The 4,938-nt window shown below is 44.9% G+C and overlaps 1 pseudogene; it reads left to right on the top strand.

Moving 5' to 3' along the window:
* The first annotated feature begins 953 nt into the window (after nt 1–953).
* On the top strand, nt 954–4,938 carry LOC116873079 (annotated as a pseudogene).

The following is a 4,938-nucleotide window of genomic DNA, read 5'->3' as shown; positions in this document are numbered from 1 at the left end:
GATCAAATCCCACATCGGGCTCCCTGCTCCATGCAGAGTCTGCTTCTCCCACTCCCTCTGCCTGAAATTCCCCTTGCTTGTGCTCTCTTTCTGTCAAGTAAATAAATAAAATCTTAAAAAAAAAAAAAAAGTCTAATCCAGGCAGGGCACCTGGGTGGCTCAGTTGGCTAAGTGCCCAACTCTTGGTTTCAGCTCAGGTCACAATCTCAGGTCATGGGATTAAGAGCTTCATGTGGAGCTCCACACTCAGTGGGGAGTCTGCTCAATAGTCTCTCTCTCTCTTTCCTTCTGTCCCTCCTCTCTCTCTCAAAATAAACAAATAAAATCTTTTTTAAAATATCCAGGCCAAATCAAAATGTCATTATCTCAACTTCAAACTCTTGCAATCTCTCAAAAAATTTTTTTTCCACAGAGATCACAGCAATGGCCATTATACTTTTAACACATTTTTTTAAAAAGATTTTATTTATTTATTTGTCAAAGAGATGAGCACAAGCAGGGAAGAGGGAGGCAGAGGTAGAGGAAAAAGTAGGCTCCCCACCAAGCAAGGAGCCTGATGTGGGAATCGATCCCAGGACCCTGGAATGATGACCTGAGCTGAAGGTAGCCATTTAACCAACTAAGCCACCCAGGCGTCCCAACTTTTAACACATTGTAAGTGAAAATTCTAAGTGAAAGAAACCTGGCCATTGTAGGGAGTTAGGAAAGGACTGAACTGCTTGGCAAACTTTCGGTGCCAACACAGGAATGATGTGGAGAGACACTGGAGACTTTAAGAACGTCTCACCTCCTGCACTGCTAATCCAAACCCACAATTGTTGCAACATGAGTACAGAGGGAAGGCAGCATGCTTGCTCTTCTTTTCCTCTGTTTAATCCAGCTCCTCACCTACTCAAGGTCACCTCACCTCCTTCATGGTCAAGAGAAGCTAGTAGCACTCCCTCATCCAGCAACACGAGATGCCGAAAGGAAAGAAGGCAAAGGGAAAGAACGTGGCCCCGAAGCCTCTGTCATGAAGAACAGGAGGCCAAGAAGCTGCTCACTCCTCTGTCTGAGAAAAGGCCCAAGAATTTTGGCATCGGACAGGACATCCAGCCCAAAAAGGGACCTCACCCACTTAGTCAAATGGCCCTGCTACATCTGGCTGCAGTGACAAAGGGCGATTCTCTATAAATTGTACAAGTGCCTCCTGTGATGAACCAGCTCACCCACACACTGGACCGCCACACAGCGACTCAGCTGCTTCAGCTGGTCCACAGGTACAGGCCAGAAACAAAGCCAGAGAAGAAGCAGAGGCTGTTGGCCCAGACTGAGGAAGAAGGCTATGGGCAAAGGGGATGTCCCCACTAAGAGGCCACCTGTCCTTCGAGCTGAGGTTAATACTATCCTCACCTTGGTGGACAACAAGGAGGTACAGCTGGTAGTGATCGTACATGAGGTGGATCCCACTGAGCTGATGGTCTTCCTGCCTGCCCTGTGTCAGCCAATGGGTGTCCCCTACTGCATTATCGAAGGGAAGACCAGGCTGGGGCATCTGATCCCCAGGAAGACCTGCATCCTGGTAGCCTTCACACAGGTGAACTCAGAAGACAAAGGAGCTCCAGCTAAGCTGGTGGAATGTACCAGGACCAATGACAATGACAGATATGAGATCTGCTGCCCCTGGGGAGGCGACGTCCCAGGTCTGAAGTCAGTGGCTCACGTTGCCAAGCTGGAAAAGGCAAAGGCTAAAGAACTGGCTACCAAACTGGGCTGGGCTGTTGAAGTTTCTGTACATAAAAGTAATAAAAAGTTCTCTTTTTAAAAAAAAAAAAAAGAGAGAGAGAGAGAGAGAGAGAGAAACAAGTGGAATAAGTGGTAAGGGAATAAAACATTTTTTTTTCAGTTGATGCTTTTTATGGTTCTCTTTTATGTCTAATGACTTTTGCAAAGCACTCCTCAAATTCTGGCTCCTCCATGAGATTCACTGTAAATTTTTCCAAGTCCTTTCCAGCAGCCTACCATTGGACCAATCCTCAGGGTGGGGGATGCAATTCCAGGGTGACCCCTTTAACTCCAGATGAATTCCCACCCTCTCTCCATGCACCTTATGCAATCTCTTTCTGTCAGGGCCGCCTCACCCCAGCAAACACTTCTCTAGGTAGGACAGGGTCCTTCCAACAGAGTACACTCTTGGCTCTCCTGCCCCAAGTCCACTTGGCTTCTAGGAAACTGGGAATGCTTGTCCAGCAAACAGTTAAAGTAGAGGTCTCTCGGGGCGCTTGGGTGGCTCAGTGGGTTAAAGCTTCTGCCTTCGGCTCAGGTCATGATCCCAGGGTCCTGGGATCGAGCCCCGCATCAGGCTCTCTGCTCAGTGGAGAATCTGCTTCTCCCTCCCTCTGCCTGCTGCTCCCTCTGTGCTTGTGCTCTCTGTCAAGCAAGCAAATAAAAATATTTAAAATATATATATATATACTTCTCTTCCTGTCTTAGCCTAAGTTTCTGACAAGTAGGGCCAGACCCAGAGGCTTGCATGCAAGTTGTTTACATATGGTCATGATCCCAAGGAACCACAGAGCAGGAGAGGAAGAAAGAAACAGAAGGAGGCAAAGCCCATACAGGTGTGTTTTATCAATTGGCCCCCAAGAAGGACAAAGATGAGCATCCTATGAGGACGGACTGCAGACCTTGATAAAATGCATCTCAGAGCTGGGGGTAGGAGAAACTGAGGAAAGTAAAAGCATTTATCTGTTGTCTCTCATCCCCCATCAGCCAAGTGTAGCCCCAGTGGTATTAACTCCCCAGTATTCCAAGCTAAGCACATTGAGGTCAGCGCCATTTTACAGAGAAGCCCTAGGGCCAGTGGGGGAGGTGATGCAGGGTGGGCCTGAGGCCAGGCCTTGTCTCTCTGGGCTCAACACACTTCCTCTAGGGCTCCCTCTCCTTTTCTGGATGTTAAAAGACAAAATCACAACTCTTATGCAAAGATAAAATGAACATTTCTCAAAAATTGTCCTTAACTCATTAGCTAATGGGGGGGACAGTTATAATGTTAGAAATAGTTGGAAGGAGAATCCAAAGTTCAGTTATATATTTAAGCCCTTGGGAATCTGGAATGAAAGGAACTTGCAGAATAGATACAAAACTGGCATCTTTGTAGGAAAAGAGAGAGGCATGAATTGAATACCCATCAGACAAAATCCATTTGCATCTCTCTGGACAGAAATAATCTGTATCACCATCAATCAATTTTCTAGAATTCATAGGAACAATAGAGTTAAATTATAATATAAATATATAATATAAACTAAATTATAAAGAGAGATTATCTCTTTATAACTCAAAGAGAGTGAAAGCTGCACATCCCAGAGAATTACAAAACAATGCCCGGCTTCCATTTAAATGACCCAGCCATCTTTTCTGCCCATTTCAAATCTTTCACAACTTTTCTTGACTAGGCCATTATGGGACACTCTAGTCTTCATTATCTCATAATGCCCATCAGACACTCTTCTGGGAATTCACTTTTGATCCAACCTGGAGAACTAATGGGGAAATCTCTAAACCAGTGTCCAGACACTATGACCCACAGGCCAAATCTGACCAGTAGATTTTTAGAGATAAAGTTTTAATGGGATACAACCACATTTACCTATTGTCTAGAAAGCCCATCTCTCTATAATGGTAGAGCTGGATTATTGCTACAACTAGGACCATGTGGCCCCTAATGCCTAAAATAGTTACCATTTGGTTCTTTGTAGAAAAAGTCTGTCCATCTCTATTCTAGGTCATCAAACAGCAGGGTTATGACACATCAATTTTCCTTTCCATCAGACGGCCCTTGCTTTTAATAGTGGTTTTGCAGGATCGAGGCCACGAAGGAAGCACTGGAGAAAAACCTGGCATTTTTCTAATCCTGTTCAGACCCTTCAAAGAATTCTCCCATTCCCTCCCCACATCATTTCATTTTTCTCTTTCACAGATTGGGGGTGGTGGGCAATTTGGACAGAGTTCAAAGACTGTTTTTCCTACTTCCCAATAAAGGCAACAAAGAAATGTCTAGACCTTCCTTACAAAGCACAAGCACTTATTACCCATTGTCTCCAATGTGTGAGCCTTAATTAAGATCCCAAATCACAGGAAAAGTGTTGCTGTAGAACAAGTCTGTCCCATAAGTATCCAAAGACAAAACTGCTTGTAAACCATCACGGCTGAGATTCAAATACAGGTCTGACCCAGCCCCAAACTTGTCCTACTCTTGGGATAGGTGTGACCCATAAGCTTAGAGTCCCTAGCCACTCACCTGCCAACAACACCATCTACTTCCAGAGCCATTTTGCTGCTATTTTAAAAGACAGTGGATGTGGCAAAAGCATTGGGGGTGAGAAAAAATGTTTTAGGCAGAATGTTTGAAATCTCCTTGCTGCTTCCCCCGCCATTCAGATAGGGAAGGAAACATGGGTCGGCTTCCACACCAGCCTGGCAGAGGAAATAGACATCTGTCTCAGGACGGTATTTCTTACTCTTGGTAGCAGCCAGGAGTGCTTTCCGATCCAAAAGAAAAAATGTGCCTCAGCTAAGAAATAAGAGATTAAAATTCAAGCATATTGAAACTAAACTTTGAATTAAGTTTCTTTCTTCAAAAAGAAGAAGAAGAAAAAAAAACCTGCTTAACAGCAACAGAAAGAATCTTCATGTTGCTAAAGCACCAGGTAGGAAGTTTCTAATTAGCTCTTGGAAGAAAAGCATTCGGCAGCCAATTAGTGGAAGGTGAAGGGTGAACCACACCACCGAGATGCCGCGTCTTCACAAAACCCTTCACGTTACCCTTTCTTTTGCCCATGCTTCCTTGTCGCTTTGGTTCTAACAGGAGAATCAGAGACTCAGGTTGGCAGCTGGTCGTTTGAAGCCACAGATAAGGACTATCAAGCTGAGTGTCAAGACTGTTTCCTGGGCTGA

This window comes from Lontra canadensis, unplaced genomic scaffold (assembly GCF_010015895.1).
Source record: "Lontra canadensis isolate GAN:19392208 unplaced genomic scaffold, GSC_riverotter_1.0 scaffold31, whole genome shotgun sequence".
In the NCBI taxonomy this organism is placed as follows: domain Eukaryota; kingdom Metazoa; phylum Chordata; class Mammalia; order Carnivora; family Mustelidae; genus Lontra; species Lontra canadensis.
This window is presented reverse-complemented; position numbering and strand designations above follow the sequence as displayed.